At 41.9% G+C, this 24,480-nt stretch overlaps 1 protein-coding gene and 1 non-coding gene across 5 annotated transcripts in view; one reads left to right on the top strand and one right to left on the bottom strand.

Moving 5' to 3' along the window:
• Positions 1–24,480, bottom strand: part of LOC143343716 (zwei Ig domain protein zig-8) — a 391,356-nt gene that overhangs the window by 194,491 nt on the left and 172,385 nt on the right. The gene's annotated exons all lie outside the window — the stretch shown is intronic.
• Positions 19,461–19,531, top strand: Trnag-gcc (transfer RNA glycine (anticodon GCC)). Its single transcript has one exon. It is a non-coding gene; the product is annotated as a tRNA-Gly (tRNA).

The raw sequence follows: 24,480 nt of genomic DNA, 5'->3' as shown, positions 1-24,480 counted from the left end.
GCTCGGTGAAATCGTTTTGCACGGATCACGCGCACGAAATCGCGCACGTACACCGGCAATCGAAGCCCTTGTGTGTGTGTGTGTGAATATTCTCTCTTTCTAAATTCAGCGTTGCGTTCCAACGCGCAATATCCGTTTATCGTAGAAGAACGGAAAAGCGCGAGAGCATTGTTACTGCTAACATCGCGACGCGGGTGCACAGCACACGGTGCGTTTAGGCGAACTCGTTCGACGAATACGTGCATGTAAACGATACCTTGCACGCGCGCTGGGAAAGTAGGTTCACCGTAATCCTCTATTAATAACTCTACTTAAGAGTTTCCTTTCTCGAGGATTCTCAAGACAATGAAAATAATCTTCATTCTCGTCTCGTCGTGGAAGTTATTGTAAAGTCTTTAGTCGGTAAATACTCCGAAATACGATGTAACAAGCAAGATAATATAATTAGATTGTATGGTAGCAACAATATAGATACTAAGCAAGATAGTAACACTTTGTAGACTCATTTTAATCTCGCGATGATACAACACGTAGTATTGATAATAATAGAGGAGATAAGAATTATTTTTAGTTGTCGGTTCGATGACACTGCAACCGCATTTGTTTGCGATCCTTATATTTTCTTTAAATCAGTTTCACGCGTATATGTATAAGAAAGTATCAGAATATCTCTGTAAAATGATACCAGGTTACGTAAGTTTGTAAAACAGTACTCGTGTCTTTTGACATACATACACACCCTCCTCTGTACGCAATTATTCGCGTTTGCAAACCGTGCACAAAGAGATGCATAATGGTAACACGAGACTTTGGAATATTTAATTTTGTTGCATAAAGTTCTTTTCTGTGCCACCCCTGTATCAATGATACAGCCTGACCCTGGCCCCAGGTCGGGTGGTATGCGACAACCGGTACAGTGTTTTATCTTTGAAGGCAAACCGTCTACTTTTAATGGAGGAGACAAACGCGGAATTACGCTAAATACGTCGGAAAGAAATACGAGCCATTTCAAGCAGTAAGGGAAGAAACGCAAAAACCTCAAAGGGCACGCCTTCCTTGAAATATTAAAATGGGTATAAAGGTTCTGTGTATGTGCTGGCCTCGACGTCGTTAACCGAGGAAGGGTATTTTCATAAAATTATTAATCAAAGAGAATTACCTTGCGCTCCTGTTCGTCGAATCCCCAAATCTTCCATCGAAAATGAAAAATGTTTCAACGCGTTACAAAATCGTTCAACTTAGATAATCCAGTGGATATAAAATTCTGCGCGAAACACGGATAACCAGCATTTTATCGTGGAGAATGCTCGAATAGAAAAATGCCGCGCAAATACACGGAGTAGGTCTTATCTACGAAGCGACAGCGACACATTCATTGACGAGAGTGTCTTCCTGATAAACGAGTGCATCTATCGCGGGCGCCACGTCGCTCTGAATCTTTCCGTTTATCACTTTAACCGGCCGCAAAGGGCAGCCTATTATTGGACGCCGATATTCATCCCTGTTGGCTGTCGATAGGCGCGCGAGCGAACGAGCTGCTGGCCGTATCCCCCTAATCATACTGTTATAGCGGCGTGTTGATCGTCACACGTGTAATTGGGTCCGTGAAACCCCGTGTATCCGTGTAACCCCGTTCGATTCCGCGACCCCTGTCCCCACCCCCTCGTCACCGACGCGACGTAAATTTGCATTTCTATCAACGCGCCGACACCGGATCCGCCCCCCACCCGCGTCGCGCACCGCGAAATCGACACCGTCGAGCGTCAAATATTCCCACCAGATCCCACAGACGAACACTCCAGCCCCCGTTTCTTCTTCTTCGTTTCTTTTTACGGGTCGCGGATCGCCTGGATACATCGGCGGCTCGTAAATCCACGCGACTGTCCTCCCACGGATTTCCGGATCTCGCGGTATAAATCAGCGAGCTTTTCTATTAATCAGCCCCAGTCGCTGATCCTAAGAGATGGCGGAGATTAAACCAACGGCCAGCCACGCTAAAATAATCGAAACGACGTCTCCGAACCATCGTGGAAACAATCGATGAGAATAGAATATCTTTTCGTAGCGAACTATTTCACGAAATTTCGTTTTCAAGCGCACAAAGCGCGGCCTTTGTCGAGCGTATTTCACGACAGCAATATTTACCAGCATCATGTTCCCGCAAATAACCGGTCAGTCGATACCATCGAGTGATCTGTGTAGCCCAGGTAACCTCGGTCGTTCGTTCTCTCGTCGCGATACACACACACACGCCACAAAGTGGCGTCGAACGATCGATAGCCGACGACGTGTGACCGCAAGTCTACAAGTTCCCGGCCTCTTTTGAGGTCTCGGCTTACACGTACGCGGTTGGATCACGGCTGCCGGTGTTTGGGACGGCGAACAACGAAGCTCCTACGCTTCGACAACCTTGCCAGCCGAGCGAAAAAATCGCAAAAAGAAAAGGGGAATTAAAAGTTCGAGCTCGACACACCATTTTCTTATCGAGTCCTGCAACAGTATCATCCGCTAACTTGCAAGTATATTTTCGTTTTATTTGCCACGTAAAATTAGAGCTGGGTTTAAGTACACTGGAACTACCAAAGCAGTCAAAATGACACATTCGTAATTTCTAATAAAACATAAAAATTTTCTCGACAGAATTTTTTAACCATAATTTTCTGTAAAAGAATGAATAAATTTAATTTCTTTGGTACAATTAAATACACTATAATTGTCGGTAGTTCCAGTGTTAAGGGTCCTCAAGAAGACTTCCTCTGTTGTAATTTTTAATTTTGCACTACAGAAATGCGACTAACATTTGTAAGTCCTAAACTTCCCGGTTCGAATACTCTCGACTAGACAAGTGTTAAAGGGAACTCTTCTTTTTGAAGTTCCTTTGTAATTTGTCCGATCCCCAGCTACGGAGGATTGGATCAAAAGCATTGGAACGATCGTGGAGCACGATTTGCAAGACGTCCCTGGCCCGAACGCGATCGATTCGCTTTCGCGTGGATTTTCAAACGCACATACATTTAAATCAAACTTTCCGTTCCCCTCCTTTCCTCGCGGCGTTATTAATTGCGATTCGTTCGTATCCGGTGTAACTGTCGCACAAATGCGACAGAGACAGCGACGCTCGAACTTTGACGAATGGCTTTCATCTCGCTGCAACGAAGATATATATCGACGAGTTTCTTTGTCGTTCACTCTATCGACAGCTGCGTTTTTTAGCATCGACGTCGATACTTCCGCCCTATGCTGCAGAGAAAGATAATTCGTACGTCAACGGAATGCTGCAAACGTTCCTTGGGAACGTTCAGCGTTAATAAATAACAAGACTGCAAACTTCCCGTTGTTAAGCGTTTAACTTCACGGTTGTTCGACTCTTTCTCGAGGATCATCGTGTAACTCTGTCCTGTCTTGCTTGCGAAACTTCCAAACGAGTATTTATTAATTACGACATAGCTTGCCTCGTAGTTTTCTAATGATAAAGATTTTCTGCATCATTAAGAACTTTCTGTCTCGCGGAAGTTTTAACTTCTCTCCCGATTATGGCCCCATTAATGTATCGATATTGATTTTTCGTCGAAGAAGATTCCTGCATGTAAAATATTAGAGAAAGAATTACTAACTTTATCTAATTTTTCACGCCTGAAATAATATCGCGAAATACCCGCGGGACAAAGTACAATCGACATTGTGACGTACGCAGCTGGGCCGCATATTTGACAACGGTTACGACAATATTTTATTAATAACGCAAATAATGCGTTTCAGCATTGGAACGAATATTTGCAATTTTTGTAAAATAACAGCGGAACGACGCAGGGCGATTTGAAATCCGGAAAACATGGCAAAAAATAGGAGTTTCCAGATTTGCATGAAAATTGTTGCGTGAAAATTGTGCGGATTTTTGGGTTGTAGAGAAAAAGCTGCATAATTCAAAATGCAAAAGTTTTTGTATACGAAAAAATTATTCTTCCATAAAAATTGGTATTTAAAGCTTTTCGAAGCAGTTGAAATTTAAAAATCAGGAAACTATGCTTTTGTGTTTGCGTTTCGAGATTTTCTCTAATTTTAAATGGTACGGGGGTGGCAAAATCGACCCCCTCGAATCGACAGTCTTGGATTAATCCCTTCCGGTGCTTTTCTCTCGTTCCTCCGGCGTGAAAGCTTACGTCGGTGGGCTTACATCGTTATTCTGTCCGGTTAATTTCTTTAAACTTCAAGGGTTGACGCTCGTCGAAAAGCACGGCAGGTGAAGGGGCTGGGTGGCGGAGGAAACCTATGTGAAACGAGATTAGCCTATATCTGGTTACAGCCCTTTCGACGTACTACACGGAGACGACGCCGGCTTTGCGTACGGCTTCGTATTATTGTGCGTTATCGCTGTCAACCATCGACGGAAACGTATTGTTCAATTGCGGCTAATGGGAGCGCGATTCGACCAAGAACTGGTTACTCAAAAATTATCCACGTTACCAAAATTGGAAATACAAACGAGAAAATATGAAGAAATACAAGGAAGAACGTCTGGGGGAAAATAACGACCATTTTATTCGACTGTTGCATCAGCAAATATTTTTAATAAATGTTTAACTCAGAAGTTGCATCAAATGAATTAACCCCTTTGTTTTCAGCCATCGGTCGTTCAGTTTAAAAACTAAAGTCGATGAAATGGAAGGTAAACAGTAGTTCCTGGTAGAGTAATCGTCTAGTAGTTATGCAACACCTGCCCCTTAATCGAATCTACTACAAGCGCTACTCAATTTGCGATAAATTTAGGAGATGAACATGACTGCGTGTACCTTTGTAGTTGATGAAGAGCTCTCGACCTGGCAGAATTCTAACTGATGTTTCCTTTGAAGATACTTCATAATGAAAATTAACTGTCCAGGCGAGGCGCGTTATGAATTTCAGAAACGTTACGAATTTAATTACTTTTATTAACGAAGCGTTTCGCGACTCTGTTGACTAACCTTGACATTATACCGAGTTATCGTTTCTATCGAAATTTAACAAGGCTTCGTATTGCTTTCTAGTTTAAGAAATAATTTTGAATCAATTTAATAAATGTTTCGTTAAAATTCGAACCGTGGCAATTGGTCGATTTTTTGGAAACCCAATGGAGCGAAGTTTAAAGGGAAAGCACGGGAAATTTTCCTCCTTGCGCTAATCTGCATCGGGCTAACTTAATATTTCAGGGTCGTTTAAATAGTTGAGTATGTTACAGGGTTCTTTGAGCCCGTGGCCCGAAACGTCGTTGCAGACGATTGAATTAAACCAAGGAAATCGTAGCCTCGAGAGGAAAATGTCGTTCTTCCGCGTGGCGGGCACAATATTCTGCGAGTTAAGCGCGAAAAGAACTGGTGTTTTTCTTTCGCGGAATTAACGTCGGTACGGCGGAACAGTATTTTCCGCTGACCATTATTCGTTTTCACCAGCTCATTCGTTTCCCCTTCGCCGCAAAAGAACGAGGGAGAAGGTATCAGTAAAATTTGTTTAATCATGGCAGGATCGTTCGTTTTGTTCCGTCTACTCTCTTTTGTTTCGTTGTAAAATAACCTGAAACGCAACGGACGCTTCGAAACTTGTCTGGAATAAAAGAAGCATTTTACGAGGGAATAACTCGTTTCGATAAGTAGGTATTTAGCAACGAAACGAACGTAAAACTAACAGAAATGAACGCACTGTTGAATAAGCTTAAACCAGAAAGTATTTAATATTCCAATATTTTTCAATATTCCAAGTTTCTAACGCTCCATTCACGGTAGAAATCAAAAAATTGCTTCTCGTGGATCAGATTCGATGACCCCTCGATCCCGGAGCTAATTATCGAAAGGAACGAAAATTATCGAAGATTTTCTCGTGTAATTCCAGGCCCTACGAGCGAACGTTTTCCCGTATAATTTTCCAGCGAGAATCAGGATGATATCGACGCGACGTATTCCTCCGCGAGGGTGGAAATCATCAAGCTGATCCCGAACTACGATATCCGGGTATTATGGGCAATATTCGAGGCCCGGGTAATAGATAGCCGCGGGGGCAATATTAGCAATCGATCAAAGAAACTTTACATCCATATGGGTTTTGCGTGTGCAGCAAAAACCTCCATGTTAAATCCAACCGCGCGTTATTCGACAGAGCCATGTGATCGAGCAATATTTTTCTCTCCTCGCAAAAACCCTGATGAACGGTCGCGATTCGAGTTCGACGTTTCTTTCACAAAATTAAAAAGTTGTCGAACGTACCGCTGCAACGATACGCGTCTTTCATGGAGGTAAACAATAGCGCGATTCGCGTGCTCCAAGTTTTCGTGGCATTTTCATTCGAACGAAATCCGTTACAAAACGTTCATGCGATTGTTTCTCTGTCGAGGAAAACGTGGAAAAAGGATACGCACTATTCGAGGAAAGAGCTTTTTTTCGCGGATAATTGAACCTACGGGGTTCATCAAGCCGATACATTGCAATCTAATCAATTCGCGCCTGTTTTCCGTTCGGGTGAACCGAACTTTTCCGAGGTAACGATTATGCAATAATTTCATTAATTATCGCGACTCCATTAAGCCACTTCACGTGCAGCGAAACAGTTTCCGTTCCGTAGTACACGTAATCAGTCATTATCGTAAATTCCCCGTGCAGGTAGGTAGTCAATCGATTATGCGAGCGTATTGTAACCAGACACAGCTACGTATCTCGGACATTTTATAAAATCGTTCGATGATTATAGAGGACACGGCAATAATCGACTTTAAAATCTCGTGTAAACGCCAGCGGAGGCTTTCAAGTAAATTATTTTCGAAATTAATTTTCAAGACCTATCGACTCAAGTTTTATCGCGGATATCATAATGTACGTATATTAGACCATAAAGCCTCCCGTAGTAAAATATAGTTGATTTACATAATTCATATATGTCGTAAAATTCATATAACTCCCGCTACCGATAAAACGCATGCAACTCATATATTTGCTTCGTCTAATGTAACTAATGCATGACATGCGATTCATTTAACGCGTATAAATCATGTAACTCATTTAAATCGCGAATCTCACGTACTGTATCTTACGTATGTATTAAATGGAACTCGTACAACTCATCTGACCCGTGCAAGTCGTATAAATCATGAAAGTCATGAAACTTATATAACTCGCGTATTTAATGTAACCTATTCAACTCGTATAACCGATGTAAATCACGTAACGCACCTATCTAATTTCATACACATAACTTATGTAACTGAACCAAGGTCCATAACTCCTATAATAATCAATTTCATTGAAATTTAGTCTGGAAGTAGAGCTCATGGATACAAAAAAGTATTAGACAACATTTCCGTACAACATCAAACAAATTTATCACAAATCAAAAACAAATTTCTAAGAAAAATCGAGGGTGGGTGCCTAAATTTTTCGGCGGAAAAAAAAATTTTCAAATCGTTCTAAAAAAATTAATTCTAGCTAGGGGGGTTAATAACATTAATTTTTGGTGAATAGACATACCATCGAAATCCTACGCACTTTCGAGAAAAAAATTCGAGTAGGTCCTGAAATTTTGCGGTGAAAAAAAAAATTTCTAACCGTTCTAAAAAAATTATTTTTGATTGCAGGGGTCAATTACAATCACTTTTTGTGAATAGACATACACCCGAAATCCTACGCACTTTCGAGAAAAAAATTCGAGTAGGTCTTGAAATTTTGCGGTGAAAAAAAAAATTTCTAACCGTTCTAAAAAAATTATTTTTGATTGCAGGGGTCAATTACAATCACTTTTTGTGAATAGACATACCCCTGAGATCCTACGCACTTTCGAGAAAAAAATTCTTTACCGAAAATGTAATGTGTGGCCAGAGATCCGTGATTATATTCATTTTTAACACTTCACATGTAGATATATTTCAATTATCCGGCATATAAAGTTTTAGGGAGAGATTTTAGAGGGCAAAATAAGACGAAAATCAAGAATACCAATTTGTCGATTGAGAAAATCGATTTTCTCGAAACACAACACGCGTAAAAAGTCACCCCACAATGTTCACTTATTTTTGATCGCGAGTAATGATTGGTATACGACCGGTCGCTATAATAATTCGCAGTCGGAGCACGCTGCCTCGCTCGTTGAAATATTTTCCGCAACGTTCTGCATAACGAGAGCCCCGTATACGATCGAATGCCTCGTGTTGTTTCCAAAGGAACTTTATATTTATCGCTGTAACCGGTGAAAAGACTGCGGCCGACAGGTCGCATAATTTAAAAGTTCCTTCGACTCACGCTATTTTGCATGCTGTCTCGTTCTACGGACGGTCATCGTGCCTTCCGTAACGAAGATTACGTTTTTTATTTTTTTTTCTCAACCCTCTCACGATTGCTATCGACAGCCTATCATTATATTCCGGTTCGAAAGAATTGCCACTCTCGCGGCGATAACAAAATCTGTAACCTCGAGTCTGGATATTTGAGAATTTTAAGAAACCGAAACTTATCTTCATCGACTTTAACGTGTTAATATAAATAATATGTTTAATCGCGAATTTTGACACACTCCGGAGAAATCCAATTGTCGAAGAAATTTTTCCGATCTCGTCGACCCTTCGCGTTGCACGATAAAAATACGAAATCCCAAACTATTGTCGAGGACTGAGATGAATAGTTATTGATTGACCGGGCATCGAACAATAAGCAACAGCATACATATAGCGCGCGGTACGATTCGAAATGGAGGCAGCGTTGGGCCGAAAAAAATTATTTACAATATCGTGTAAATTGTTCCGAAGTATCGGCGCAAACGTATCGTGACTTCGTAATTTGCATTTCCTTTTGTTGCCACTCGCTGGCCGAGCGCCGTGTGTGTTTGTATTATTTTAAAACTCGCCTCGTGTACGTGTTGCTCCCGATCCACGCGTTTTGTATGCGATAGAAACCCGCGAAGTTTCCCTATAATATACTTTCGTTCTCATTGCATTCGATGGCGACTTTAACGGCTTCATTTTTTCAGGTTCCTTTCTGTGATTCGCGCTGCGTGTCCGCGAATCGAATACCTTTACATTCACGATTCTAAGCTGCGTACTTCGTTGCAGAAGATATAGTTCGCAGCAAATATGGCATCGAAAACTATTTAGGTTTTCGTGTAAAATTTCATTCTTTTTAAATAACGAATCGGAAAAACCAAATAATTTGTTCGTTAAAACGTATTTAGATATTTGAAAAAGTTTCTTTAAATGTTTACACTGGTGTGATCTACTCTGTACAGGATAGATTTATTGCAACCAATTCGCCTAACCGGGAGATGGATCTTCGCGATTATACAGTCTTGTTAGTATTTAATTAATTTCTCGAACCGTGGTCTCAGCGTTTTGCTTATTACAATTACACAATAAATCATCAGTGACTACGTGAAAACATGAATACTCTTTTTCTGAAAAGCAATTTTAAGATACATCGAATACATTTAATTTAAATTGAACTCGAACGTTCGTTAGTTAAACTTTTTCGCCTGTGTAATCTTGTGCCGTATAAATTGCGTTCGAAATTCATTATTATCGAGACCAGGCACAATAGAACGATCTCGTTGCATGAAACGAACATTGGCGACGGTTTCGTAATTGCTGCAATTGCTCATGCGGAATTTATGCGCAGCCGTTTCGATAATTAAGCGGTCGAATTGAACAACCGGTTAAATCGACGATTAATTTTATATCGGCAAATAAAGGGCGGAGAACGAGGAATCATGAAATTAGAATAATCACGTGTAGCGAAGTTTCAGCGCGTAGCCCATGTAACGAGCAGGTGTTTGTCTAAACGGAATCAACGGTCCCCAAGGGTTGCAAAAATTAGGTTAACCCGAACAGTGGTGAACGTCGAGCGCGATATAACGCTAACGAATGCTTGTTCCCGAAATTACGTTAGCACTACACAATAAAACCAACGTTATTATTTTATAAAGTGTCACGATACGATTCCCTCTTCGTGACGATAAAATTAATGCAGTTAATTAATCAGGTTCGATAAACTGACAGAAAGGAAATAACGCGAAACTCGAATAATGGAACTCGTACAATATTGTTGATACTACAAAGGTAGATATTGTACAACGAAATTGAATTTAAAATATTTAATCACAAAGAAGCAGGATTTTTTTAAAACTCGGATCGTTGGGTCTAACAGACCGTGTGTTAAAAGTAAGTTTACAGAGTCGGTTATGTGAGTGGTTAGTGAGATTTTGGGGGGTAGTCAGAAGCCTCGAGACCCTTGGGAACCACCAAATCCAAGGAATCCCTACGATCTTCAGAATCCCAGAATATCTCAGACCTTTAATACCTCCAAGATCGCTTCGGTCGTTCCGAACCTCCGAAATCTTCGGAACTCGCGAAACCGCAAAATTCCTGGGTTCACCTGATATTTAAAAAAATTCTGGCTTCGATCCTAAGGATAATAGCTCTCCGAGAATTTTCCTATGGGATCTCAGGGTCGATCTTACCCCGCGTCTTAAATTCCAGATCGTTTATATTTATTCTTGCGAAGTTAGGATCGTTTCTAATCGGTCGCTACGAACTCGAGGTTATCTGTTTTGGACCCTACCGTGGCAGTGTATATCGAGTCCAGAAGGCAGCTGTCCAAAGTTCCACGCATTTTGGATTGCCCTGCATCGAGTATCCCGGAGACTCGTAACATCTTTATCCAGATTTATGAGTTTGGAACCGTTGAAACTGGATCCCACGGAAACGTACTCGGGGTCCAGCTTGCACGAGACCTTCCATCATTCCTGGACAGGATCCTACACGCTCGTCACGCGAACCAGCCCTGAGAACATCGGTCTACGCCACTGGGACGCCTTCGTAACCCCTGTCGCTTCAAAATTCTATCCATTCGTGGATTTAATCCGTATTCCTTCCCAAAATCTCTTCACTCTAGACCCACGATCCAGGAAAATGAAATCAGAGCACGGTGGAGTTCCATTTCAATAATCCAGATCGTCGAACGTTAATTTCTTCGAAACATTATTATATTGTACACTTTCAGCGTTCCGAGTGCCAAGGCTTTGTCAGAAATATTCAGAATATAATTTTACCATTTAATGAAATTAATGAAATTTCCAACGTATCAATTTTATTCGTTCCCGTCACGTTCCAATTAGTTCTTTGGTAGATTAAAGAGCCCGTGATAATAATTTTGTTTCAAATATAATTCGACAAAATCCCACGCTTTGTACAAAATGATAACAGAAAAAATTGCAACGGAGGGGATCGAGGGAGCTTCTACGTCGATTCTGATCGCATCGAACGTTGGGTTCTCGATTGTTTCAGCCTCAACCCCTTCAGTTTCGACCCCTGCAGCGTTCTTGGGTCCCGTTCGCGACGGGTGCAGGCTCGCGTGCTCCGCAGAACGCCCGAAGAGGTTTTTAACGTTGGTCGCGTGTTGCGTACCGTCGTTCGCGCACATGAAAGGCGAATTGTCGGTTGTGTCGGAAATATGCGGACGCACGAAACATTATACACGCGACGGCAAACGGGGGGGGGGGGGGGTCGCCATGGGATCGAACGTACGCCGTCGACCCACACATCGTTGAAATTTCAACTAACCACGATCGATGCGAATACGTCGAATACCGTCGACGGAGGACGGGCAATCGAGCCGTGATCACGGTATTTCTTGTCCGCGTGCAACATGTCGTCCGAGTCGACAAATTACTTGGGGGCCAAATTCTCCGACGAATTTCGCGAAAATGTTTAGAATCGTCCACCGGCGAGCTTCGATCGAACGAATTCTGGGTGCGCTGGAAAGTTAAATTAAAATTTCTTCCGTCTTCTCTTGAATGCAGTGTGTCTCAAAAATGAAACACTGTCTTTAACTCCTGATTAAAGTACTTTCAATATGACATTTAGATCGACGAATTGTTTTATGTTGGGAGTGACGATAACATTAAATTTTTTGGACATTTATTCTTGCTAAAAAGATATTTTATGCTGACAAGCGTTTTTTTACTAAAATACGTTGGTGTTGCACTGGTTTATTAATTGATTCGTTTGTTTAAAAAATAATACGTTATGCAGAATGGGTATTATATTTCGAATGAATATTTTTTTTGTATTTTTGTATGAACCTATGTAATAATCTACATATAATAGATCTTTTCCATCAAAATTAAATATCATGCAATTGAAGGGTTGGTGGCTGTCGAAACGATGGATTTTTATTTCACTTTTATTTAGAAAGGCACTCTTTTGGAAAACCTGCGACAATGAGTTTGCTAGATACACGCTCGTAGAAAAATGTGTACCGTGGCACGGTGGGAGAAGCTCGAGCGGTAAATTCATCCCTCTCGCTTCCTGGTTCCCTGTATACCCAACATCGAGTCAGCACTTTCTCCCGGGTCCTCGTTCGTTTTCTCGAAAGAATGAAAAATCCTGGAATTTAATCCGGAACTTCCCCCGAACGGAGCAAAAAAGACGTTCAGGGTGGAAATTTGAACAGTGGACCATAACGATTGATTAAACGATTCGAGTTTCAATTGCCCGAGTACAATAATTTTGATGGCGTACACTTCTTACAAACTTATTAAAAAAAATAATATGTAATCCATATAAAAGACCTCTGTATCATATAATGTAGACATTACTGCAAATGTCGCAGAATAATCTCCATTGGGGGTTGAGACAGCGTTAAAAAATAGAATGAATTCCATATCGAACCTTTCGGAGAAACAATGTCAAAGCTCGACGAAAGAAGAGTAATATATAAAATGTGAAAATTGCGATTCACCGCGAACTAGATTAAAACATCGCTGAACTTAATTTCGACTCGAGCCTCCATAATGTCGTCGTTATTGTGCATTATTTCTCGAGCGTGTCCCCGCTTCGTTGACGATTATCCGTCCCGATTGCGACGAAGGGCGTTTTCCCGAGAACGAACAGTTTCCCCGGGACGCGGAAAAAAGTGACATGCTCATAATTTCCGTCGAACACGGACAACGTCGTTCCTGGGGACCGACCGCAAATAAACTTCACGTGCCGTTTCTTGCGTGTAACTGGACGTAGCCGTGCGCTTTCGACCCCTGGCACGCGGACGTCCATGCTTTCAGTCGGAGCTACACTTAACTGCGGCACGAGCTCACCGCCCATTCCGATAAAACGTGCAGTAAATAAACAGGCTGAAGCCGTTTTCCGCGACAACGAATATAGAATCGATGGCTGAGCAACGGGTGTGCTAAATGGATGAAGTTTACGAGCCGTGCGCGTCGTCTCAAGCATCATCTAAGCTCATCGTTACTCTTTACCCACGTGGCGAATAGATCCTGACAGTAATAATGAAGTAATCCTTTCCAATTTTTTATTTATTTTTCTCACAGTGACATGGCTATCATCGAACACTCCGATCTTACGTAATAGGAATAAAATCCTTCATTATCAAAGCTATCGTCCAGATAAGAGATCTTTTAGCGAGTCCACGAAGCTGTCGAAATCTCAAAGTTCCGTTCAAAGTATTAACCGTAGTGAAAGAAAACTGTGAATGAGAATAAAATTGAAGTGTCGAGTGTCGAAATCTTAAAGTTTCGTTCGCCGAAAAGAATAATAATTTTCGGGCAAAAGGCAGCAAGAGAATCCATCGAGTGATTTCTAGATCAGTGCTAGGTCTAACGACTGGAAGCTCGTGATCTACACGACGGTGGTAAACGGACGTAAATAATTACCTCCCGTCACGCACATCCGTTCAATTCGAAACAAAGGTCAACCGACGAAGACCAATTACATTCTCCAGTCAACCAACCCGTATACGGTTCTGCAAATAAACAGTATCCGCCTACGTATAGACGATAGCTTCCAACGATACTGTTTGCGTAACACGTACGCGGGGGATTATGGATCGACGGGGTGTGTGGGTGCGTGTTTGTCTAAGCTTGTAGCTTAACCGTACGCGATGCGCAAACACCCAAGAAGGAGCGTTGCTGTACGCGTGACCGTGCATGCACGTACGTAAAAATTATCAGATCGCTCGTACGAATGTAAACAAGCTTGTAAACCGTACACCCCCGACACGAGAAAATACGACTGATAAGAGAATTCGTCGTTATCCGGGTCGTCCGAGGATGGGGTGGTAAGCTTTAATTCGGAATCTTCCCTATCGCGAGCAAACTACCGGTATAAACTTTAAACTTCAGGATCGGGAGATTTAATCGAACGGAGGCTCGGTCGCGTTCGCTTTAAAGAACCGTCCCCGCGGTGGGCACGTTGGCTGGAAAAATTAGCTTTTCTTATCGGTTTATTGTTGTTGAAACTCGCCGGATGCAGTCGCGGTTATTCGTGTCTATGTATCTTCGTAATTAAAATAAGTTTGTACGAACACGCGGCTATCTTGGTTCTTGGTAATCCTTTGGTGTTCGTCGTGGTTTTATTTCGAACTCTTTTTCGCGCCCTTGCGGTGGTATGCTAAATAGCGTCGAGTGTTTTACGTAAATGTTGAACGATCTAGCGCGTTCGCTTGTAGAAAATGGTATTAAATGCCGAGGGCGTCGAAGGCGTTGCCAACCTAAGCAGCTTTAGAACGGAGAAAAATACAGGGGCGAGTGACACGTGTCACCCACGCGACTAACAAAGGGTTAATTAGAACGAATCTCTGTACAGATCGTCAGTAGACAATGCAATTGACTTTTTTGTACGATCGCGTGTATCATTATGCTAGGTGCCTGTTGCAGGAATGAATACTCCAAATCTGTTCTTAAAATATTAACGTTTTAGCAAGGGTTGATGTAAGACAGACTTCCTAGCGTCCACCAAAAGTGAAACGATAAAAAATATTTAATCCTCTGCACTCATATGTCATCGTGCAGGCGACATTATACGTTTTTCATTTCATTCTAGGGACCACTTTTACAATGTTTTCTACCCCCCGCCATGGGGTAAAACCGTAAAAACGAATCATATCCTAAACGTACTATTGTTTAACAAAAATTATACTCCAATGCATCCTGATCGCAATTTTATTTTCACATTAGTGATATCAAAATTATGTAACTTTATCCTTAACATCTCTATATTAAAATATAATAATTTTTCAATCCCCCCCTGTTTGTTACGATTTTTTACGACTATTCTGGAATTCCAGAACTCTTTTTTTTCGGAGGTCACAGGGAGGCGTAAACGAATGATCGTCGAGCATGTAAAACGATAAACACTCGAAATCGCGGTCATGTTAGAACAGTACATCGCGCAGCGATAGCAGGGAAGATAGATGATACGTGCACGTGAGATCTTGTCGCCGATATCGAGCAGCTTCCGGTTTACAGGTCTCATTATTTTCGCGTTAGACCTGCCGTCAGCTCGGTTCTGGGTCACTTCTCCGCCCTCCATTCCGAACTCGAGAGCCCTTTGAGCCGTAAAGTCCTATCTGTTCGATATCGCCCGGGAACTCGACTATTCTCGGCCCTCTAACGTATTCGCGCGGCCTTCGTCGCTCTGTCGGAATCATTTTATCTGATGACTCCGGTCATAGCCTTATCAGCACCGGAGAATTCGTAGCGCGCCGTATGGATCGCCGGAATGTTTCCCGCGTTAATGCCTCTGCCGTGGCGCGTAACGGAGAATTTCCTGCTTACGGGTTAGGCTGTTCTTGACCCGTTCGGTGAAACTGAAATGGCTCGGATCACTTTCATGATTCCCCGCATAATTTCCCGCGAGTCCAAGATATCAAACGTTTGAATCTATCGCCCATTCTCTATTCTACCATCATGAAACTGAGGAACCAACAAATACAGACTCGAGTGATTCTCATAATCGCATTTGGATTTTGTTTTAACCCTCAAATGGATTTTAAGTATACAGAGTTCGATTTAAAATTGAAATTGCGAAGGAATCCCTTTCTGCTGGAACCATGGATGTGCAATTTGATAAATTTAAGAAGATTAGAGTATAATCACCATCGTTCTCTAACGCACACTCCATTAGTTCATTAGTTTTTAAATGCATTAAAGGAAGGAAATTCGGCAAAAATCAACATTAAGTAAAGTAATTCAGTTGAGATTGAGGGTTCGCTTAAGGGTTTAATACGATTCAAATTTCCGAGTCAAAATATTAAAATTAATCCGAGTACAATATCTATTTTTTGTGTATCGCGTACGCCAAGGTATTAATGTCTCCGTAAAGCCACGCACTGAGGAACGAGTCGCAAATATTACTGTTTGCCGCGGAAATATGTCGACGCGCGTTAAAACGGCGCAAGAGGTTCCGCCATTAGACAAATCTGGTTTACCTAAACTCGGTCCAAACGTCGCCTCGTATTTTTTGTCACTCTGAAATTCTACCGCGCGAGAACATTATCGTTCGCCGTGGGATTTCACTTCCTCCGTCTCGTTCTGGCTCGCAATGACTCGACCACGGGAGCAAGAAATACCAATTACGCCGTATTATTCCAAGATCATAATTTCTATTATCTGAAATCAAGATTCCCCCTGGCAAACCGGCAAAAATCCCAGCCACTTTAAAACGGTCGAGCGCCAGAATCCCGGCGCTTATTAAAAGACGGTCGTTCCAAAACATTCTGGCCCCGATACGATCGCGTTCAGTCCTCGTTAACCCCCAAAGTACCGAGTTACGATTGTTTTAAAAATTGCAACCCACGTTTCGCCCGACGATATTTTATCAAACAGCAAGCATAATATTTTCGTAGATAGAACGTCTCTTTTAAAGCTAGTGTTCTGTAACTAGTTTAATAACGTCGAGATCCTTCGAAGCACACAGCGTGGAATAACAAACAACAACTCGTTAGCTTTAGCAAATATTATTCTTTCGCGAAAATTTCTTAATCAAACCTCGCGTATATTCCACAAGTAAATTGTTGCGAAAAATAACAGTGCACTTTATTCGGGTCACAATTTCGTTCCACGAGTATCGCGCGGTGTTTGAAAAAATGTTTTTCCCAGATTTCTAGTGAGTTGTAGAAACGGCGAGCATTTTGGACGATCGACGAGGACGAAATTTAGGAGGAGGGGTCGACGGATGGAAATTAAATTAAAAGGCTCTGTCGAACACGGGTCGCGCGATATCGGGGCCGCTGAACCGGCAGAATCAACGAGCGTGAAGTTTTCAGGTCGATGGAACGCGTAAGAGGGGCCGAAGACATCGGTCAGAAAACCAAGATGTAAGAGGATAGAAGAGGAAATGAAAGAAAAGGGGTTGCACGGGGTGGTACGCCCCTCGAGACGACGACGAGGGGTTCCCAGGAACAATCGAATCAGCGGAATCAAGCTCCTACGGTAGAACGGAGAGGGCAATCATGAACCCACCGCGAATTTAAATGTTGCAAGTCCGAGGATTCGTGTGTAGACGGCAGAAGCGTGGCCGGAAATCACGGCGGAGGGACGGGAAATCTAATGGCCGATCCCCACTGCGTCGAGATAACAAATTTTAACACCGTTTTACGGCACCGTGTTACCAAAAAAACGCGAAAGTTACGATGGATCCCTGAAAACTTACGCGAAGATACATTGTGGCGATCTAAAATTAATGGTCGCGATCGTACGGTCGTTCGCACGGGCAGAAAAATTGCGCAGATAACCGAGAACTTTTAAACTCGATACCAAATAGAAATAAATAAAACGTTTTACGGTAAAGCTCCACTTTTTTGCGGTATTCTTCGAATAAAATACACGCACGATGTAAAATAACGTAGCCTATTAATAGTATGTTACCCAGCTCTGTTATCTAACAGATATCACCGCAGTGTCCACGTTGTCGTTCCAATTTATTAGATAGTAAAGAATGACAAATTTCAATGACGTAGAAATTGTTGGTAAATGTTTTCCAGGTACGATTTCCTTTCTAGTATTTCTGAGTTCTTACAGAAATATCGAGAGGATGTATTGTCTGTGAAATCCGAAGAAATTTGATACGATATCGAGACAGTTTCAACAACACTGTTTGCCAGCTTTTTTTTTATATGTGTCCCATAAGCTTGATAGTCACTGGGTCGCTAGTGGGAATGAAGCTTAATGCCCTGCGCGTTATACGGATATCAAAAGACGGCTGATGGGATCCAAGAAGCGCACGGTTCGCGTCTTCCATTTTCAAGCGACGAAGGAAATGCGACGTGCTGCAGCAAAATCCACCCACCGAACGAGAAATTTTAACCCTCCGCGTCGTTGGCTCGTTACGAGCTCGCCGAAACGATATCGATTTCGATATAGGATCGGTTATAGCGGGTAGGAAGCGCCTAGCGATATAACGATTAACCCTTCGCTCTCGAAGACCGTGTACGTAAGTTGTAATAGGGTTGCTCCTGTTTTCGTAACGGTGGCGTGTATACACTGTTCGGGGGCTGAATTTAGTTATACGTTTCGCGACGATGTTCCTGGGGAAACGTTGTTACATTAATGATTCGAGAGTGGAAGAGGGCTCGAAGGAACGTATTGTAACCCGTGGAATTAGGCTCGTAGGGGTAAACCTTGCACGTGTCGAACATTCCACGTTTCGACGCGCTGTAAACCTGATTAACGTCTACGTATTCTAGATTTTGTTTTCGGTAGAAATTAAATTCCACTTAGCGCTGAACTTCGACGATCATTCTGAAATTCAAACTGGTAGGATGGTACGAAATGATCAATGAACCCCTTATTTTTATTCCACACCGAAGACACCTCTTTAAGTAGTTCTGAATGTCTGAATGGCCATTCAATGCACAGTGTATTAAATTATTATTAATACCTTTTGTATCGGGAAGCTGTTCGTCTGGCAAACTCAAGTTAAATTCACTGCTCAATGAGTACAATCGCGTCGCGGTTGTACATTCAGCGAAACAAATACACCCTTCGAATGGAATTATTGAAACTATACCCTAACTGTGGACTTATAGAAACTAGAGTTCAACCACGGAATTATTGAACATTCTGTCAATGCGTTAACCTTAACCTTCTTGAATCTGACGGTAACACGTGTGCTCGTTATATTTTCAAGCCAATAATTTTATAACGTGCAATATACAAGGGGCGAATTAAATTTAAGTAATTTCTTTAACACAACTTGCACAAACGTCGACCGGAAAGTAAGGCGATCCACTTTGTCGTAACCGAGGCATCGAATATTAAAATTTCATGCACGAGAATGCGAAAGTTACTAATTTCCAGAACGAATACGTCGATGGCTTTGCGTCTTCGTAACTTGCGGAAGTTCGTGACATTCTAAAGCCTCGATGGGTTCGAATTGCGTGCAGAGCGTGTCGATCAGACGCCGCAAGTATTTCACTCCGTGGGTGTTACAACTTTTACGGAGAATTTACTGGCCCGTATAAGTGAACGCGACACTGTCCGTATTAAAATTTAAAATTTCTCGATCTCTCGCGCCACAATTACTTTACGAGACATCGTGATCCAATTTTTAGGACAACCTATTTAACATCTTTTTGACTCTATATAAGGGTAAATAGAATATTTCATTAGAAATTATTATTCCTAGATCATGATTTTACTACTCAAAAGAAACAGTATTATCAGCATCGGTGGTTCAGTGGTAGAATGCTCGCCTGCCACGCGGGCGGCCCGGGTTCGATTCCCGGCCGATGCAAGAATTCTTTTTTCGCATTTTTTTACACGTAAATACATAATAAAAATTAATTATATCGATATCTCAGTGTTAAGATATAAACGAATTATAGATATATAATTATTATTATATGATTATGATATCTTGTGTACCATGTGATTCAAGCAAGGCGATAAACGTTTTCTCAGAGACCAATGGAAATAAAATTCATAAAATACTATTAATAACGAAATGGACCAATTTTACTTATGAACCAAGTGTAGGTTTCGTTAAATATTTACTCGAACAATTCATCAAATTTTATAATGGAGCAAAGTGTCCTCTTTCTGTCTGCCCAACGGTACGTGTTCGCCACTTTTTCGATAAAAAAATTGTCAGACTTTACTCTGGTTCTCCATACACGTATCGCGTGCATGATTGCATCAGGTTAACAAAGTTCCGCGTATATTATGGCGCTTCGTAGCTTTCGTCGGATGCAACATGGAATGGAAACAAGTATGGCGAAACGTACGAGACGTTTACGCAATATCCGAGCACGTTCGCGATTGCTTGATTTCCCTGCAACGTACAGTCCGATTTCAACGTGAACGCGAAATATTTGACCTCGTCGATCGATGTCATATAATCGCGAAACCGTAAAATAGACAAAGTGCGTCCCGTTCTTTTATTCAATCTGGAAATTCTGATTTTAATGAAGCTTGATGGTAATACGGAGCACAAAGTGCACGAGATACGCTTTCCCTGTTAAAATTCATCGTGCAGAGTGGGCGAAATTACCTTTTAGTCGCTTCAAAGTGGATGTATTATTTCTGCCTGTGTATCTCAACAATCACGGGAGACAAAGGAATAATTTTTAATAATTCAAAAAGAACGCGCGAAACCATCCTACGAAAATCTTATTAAATCGCTTTCGGGCTGGAAAACCGTGGAAAACTGTTTCTTATCTACGACAATCAGTTTTCAATGCATATTTATAGCAACGACAGTACGACATTTTTAAGGAGAGATATTAATATAAAGTATTAAATACGTAAAACATCGCTGGAATATTTAACCAACCCCGGGATCAAATTATTTAACTTCATTCAATTCAAGATAACTTAAAGAGATTGAAAGAAAGGATTATCTAAAATAGCAAGTATTAATTTAACTAAAGGTCGCTCGAGGGTTAAAGACAGAGACGGGCAAAATTGTTCTCTGGATACTCGTACAATTTCGATTAATGAAATATTTCAGGACGAAGAAACACGAATTTAACTGTTCGACGAACGTTGATCCAGCGTTTGGTCGATTTCGAGAAACGAAATGTTTCACATTTTCAAGAAATTTCGCTGGCGCGTAAGGCGGTGATTCCATTTACATGGGCATTAAGATTTAATAGAGAAACTTCGTGCCGAATGCAATTAGAATTAGCGCGAACGCGAGAATATCGCGTTTTAAGCACCGTTTCAGGGTATTGCCTCTAGTGCCAAATTACCATGTCGAACAACAACGGAGCACGCATACAGAATGAAGTGGATCTGAAGGGTCTGCACCCTGATTAGGCTGCTGCTGTGTTAGCGGCTACACGGCGAGTGTGTCAGCAGTTTTCGCGATAAACGCGGTTAAACGCATCGAACTTTGGTCTTAATTCTCTGATCGGTTAATTGAATTTCGCCGCGAAACAAGAACCGGAGTTGAAATAATTCGGACTCGACGAAAATCGGTCGAAATTTACCGAACTCTTGCCATGGGTTTCGTCTCGCGACTATCTGCAAGTATTTCGAGACAGTACGTGTTAAAATTCTTTAAAATAACGGATAGAGTAAAGTAAGATTATTTTAATTCCACGTTGTTTGCAGGTTCGAGGTTCATGAATATGAAATTGGACATAAACGTTCGAATTCGATTTGTTGAATATTCAGTTCCCCGGAGCTTGCCATAATATTGAAAATTCCTATTAGAGAATCGACTTTTACTTTTGAAAGAGAATCAATGTTATTTTCTTGAATTGCAGTCTTCGTGTTTGTACAATAAATAGTAGTATGAATTCAGAACTGTCGATTGGTTCCATCGGTTCATGTTCAATTTAGTGCATCTGGCGAGGACCAAATTCCTTGACCGGTCGTGTATACGGAGCTCGAGACGCGCCAAAGGATACTAATTAAAGGAAACCTGTGAACTAATTACGCTGGCTGCTGTACGGACACCTGGCCTCGGGGATGAGGTCATTACGTATTACCACATTCAACAGGAGGAGCAAATTTCTACGCAACTCGAGTTAAAGATACACAGTGGTGCGTAGAACGCATAAAAATTCGACTCTGCGTCTAATTTCGTCGATCGACGAAGAACAGGTTGACGGACCGTTTGTTCGACGATGATTGCGGATATAAACACAGAGATTGTCAAACGTGACACTTAGTATCAGTGTCTCTTCCGATCTCGGGGAAGCTGGCTACAATACTGGCGGAACGTCGGTCCGCAAACAATGGACGCGGCTTACTGCCGGAAGCCACAGTAAATTTAGGGGAAACTGTTCTCCGCAGACGTGCAAGCCAGTTTATCATCTCGATGTAGCCGGACGCGAAATTTTCTCGCGGAATCACGCGTGTCAAAACGACGGAAAAAATTTACGCAGACCGCATCTTACCAAGTTGCGAACGGTCGAGAAAGGATCGGTCTTCCTTCGACGATGACAAGAAATTAAATCGATGCAGTCTCAGAAAAGACGGAAAACATTACTATTAATAGAAATAAGTCCGGGGATATATATTATTCCAAAGCTTTATCTATTTGGAACGGCATAATGAATCTTCCTGTTTACATTATCTTCTGCCCTAATTAAACGACACGATGTCGAACGAGCTAGGAAAATAGCAGCTATTTTCTCGATTAAGTTTTCCCTGTTAAGCTTTGTTCGAAAATAAACGGCTGGCCCGTTTGACCAATGACCCAAATAGCCAAAATCCACCGTGCGTACAAACAAACCGCGCGAGGCTCGAAACACGCTGTTATTAACAACGAGAAAAGAAACTCGTGGAAAAGCTCCTCTTTTCAGCGTTCTAAACCAGATCTTCTTAAGTCACGGTTCGAAATCACGCTGTGTCCGACACACGGTACTCGAGCAAGTGTAAGAATCGGTTGATCTTCGCGAGTTCCCGGTTCTTTCTCCGGAATGGAAGACGAATACTGGAAAGATCTTCGTCCACGGAACGTGAAAGACACTCGAGCGGACGTCGTATCGGTGAGAACGTTTCGAAAAAGGAGCTAGGAATTTCTTAAGCGGCTTTAAAGCGCGCGACGCCGCCCGCGGAATACGAGTTTTTCATTGTCGTGCGTTAGTATCATTCCCAGACCTTAGGCGTGTCGCGATTTTCTTTTCATCGTCGTCGCTGCAAAGACGTACCGCCGTTTTTGAAACGAACGAATGGTATGTAGGTCGGTCTCCGTGCACGAAAGATACCCGCGGACTTTTCCTTTCGCGGCGAGCATTCCGCGAGCACAATATCTCATCTCGGAGCGAACGCGGAAGAATGAATTGGTTTTAGTTTCCGCGGCAGCGGCGCTCCCGACGCGTTACGAACACGGGGATTAAAGGACGAAGAAATACGGAAAACTGCGTCTTTTTTCTTAATTTCACTCGGACGCGCGAGGAAAGGTAGCAAATTAATCGCTGGGGGAACGTCGGTGCTCGCGAGGAACGTAAGCGACTCGTAAATTCATATTTGATGAACGAAGAAGCGAAGTTTTCGTTGGTTTCAAGTGTGTCTTCGACGTTTTAAACGAGAATATGTTACTTAAGATACTGAGAAAAAATGTTTGAGACCATCTATTTCTTTAATTTTGAAACAAATATTTATTTGACGTTAGGATTTTATGTGGTGAAATTAAAATTGAATACATTTCCGATGATGAAATTCGATCATTCGAACGGAATTAGAAGATTCGGTGGCTCCGAACGTTTCGTATTAAATTAAGCTTCGAACGATGCAGCTTTTAAAGAGGCTAAACCACGAAGACCGACTAGCTCGGAGAAACCATTTAAAGAGCGAGCTGTACTACTTGCGCCGTGAATTCAAGAACCCACGAATTCGTTGGCGGAGCAATGCGCACAATTTCCGGAAGTGGCTCGTCGGAATTCCTCTTTCAACGTGTACTGCCAGAGAAGACGACTACATACACTGTGTGACAACTCTGGAATCTATACGTCGGTTCCCATCGTGTCAGCGAATCGTACCTTTAGCTGATTGCTTATTCGAATCTTTTTTAGACTTTCCTTCCTCTCGAACTTCGCGTTTCTATTAGTGTATTTATTAGCGATCTGGTAATTACGAATCACAGAAACATAAAACCGTAACTTAAACTTTTATTTATCTATTTTACATTCATTTTCAATTAAACAAACAATTTATAATTAAGTTTGATCGCACAGTGATCGTATAATCGATAGGAATTGCTAAAACTTCTTTGGGTGCATGGCGTCACAGTAAATTTTAAAATAAACATAGAAGACAGCATAATCAGCAGTCATCGGACAGAGGATGAAATTCGATTGCAATTTTTCGAAATTTTTATTATCGCACTTTGTTTACCGGAAAGTACTCGTTAGTTTTTATTGGAAGCATTTTTTCGTCAGATTCGTGTAAATGCCTCGAAAATCGACCGTTAAGATGAACATCCTGAAAAGCGTCAAAGTAAATGACAAAATAAACATGGAAGACAGCATAAATAATAGTAGTTGGTATAGTCATCGGATAGGGGATGAAATGCCCTTTAAAATGAGCGGTCGAACAAGTCGATAGCTCTATTAGTTCCGGAGATATAGCGATTTTAGTTTCACGTCGATGCGGTGGCTAGTTCCGGAAGAGTCCGAAGCGTTTGTTTACTACGGCCTTGTCAAGGCCGTTGACCGCGCGCGCACATTGAAAAGTAGGTCAGTCGGCCAGATGGTCACGAGTCACGTACGAGAAAGAGAGGTCCGGCGCGAC

Source organism: Colletes latitarsis, chromosome 1 (assembly GCF_051014445.1).
Source record: "Colletes latitarsis isolate SP2378_abdomen chromosome 1, iyColLati1, whole genome shotgun sequence".
In the NCBI taxonomy this organism is placed as follows: domain Eukaryota; kingdom Metazoa; phylum Arthropoda; class Insecta; order Hymenoptera; family Colletidae; genus Colletes; species Colletes latitarsis.
Note: the sequence above shows the minus strand (reverse complement) of the source record. Positions and strands in the feature narration are given on the sequence as shown.